We start from the raw sequence: 757 nt of genomic DNA on the forward strand, positions 1-757 counted from the left end.
GTGATACAGTTAATCCCATGTGTCTGTGGCATTATCGACTTGGCCACATCGGTGTTGACCGAATCACAAGGTTGGTAAAGGATGGTCCTTTGGATTTTCTAACTATAGAAGATCTTCCCACTTGTGAGCCTTTCCTACAAGGCAAGATGACGAAACGGCCATTTCACGGTAAGCCTGGAAGATGTACGGGCACACTTGACCTAATACATACTGATGTATGTGGTCCCTTGAGTGTTAGGACACGAAATCAACACGTGTATTTCATCACCTTCACAGATGATTTTTCATGATACGGTTACGTGTACCTAATGAGACACAAGTTTGAATCCTTTGAAAAGTTCAAAGAGTTTAGACAAGAGGTCGAGAAACAGTTAGGGAGAGAAATTAAGGGCCTTCGATTAGATCGAGATGGCGAGTATCTCTCTAACGAATTCAGGGACTACTTAAAGGACAATGGGATAGTATCACAATTAGCTCCTCCAGCTACACCACAACTTAACGGTGTTTCAGAGAGGAGGAATAGGACCTTATTGGATATGGTCCGGTCACTTCTCATACACTCAGAGTTACCCGCATCCTTTTGGGGTTACGCATTAGAGACTACGATTTATGTGTTGAATCGGGTTCCAACCAAATCGATTCCGAATACTCCATATGAACTTTGGACCAGAAAGAAACCAAGTGTCAGACACTTGAAGATTTGGGGTTGTCCAGCACACATTAAGAGAACGAGTGCAGACAAGTTGGAATCCAAGAC

The sequence above is a fragment of the Nelumbo lutea genome, chromosome 1 (assembly GCF_056320005.1).
Source record: "Nelumbo lutea isolate HS-2025 chromosome 1, American lotus-T2T, whole genome shotgun sequence".
NCBI classification, from domain to species: Eukaryota; Viridiplantae; Streptophyta; class Magnoliopsida; order Proteales; family Nelumbonaceae; genus Nelumbo; species Nelumbo lutea.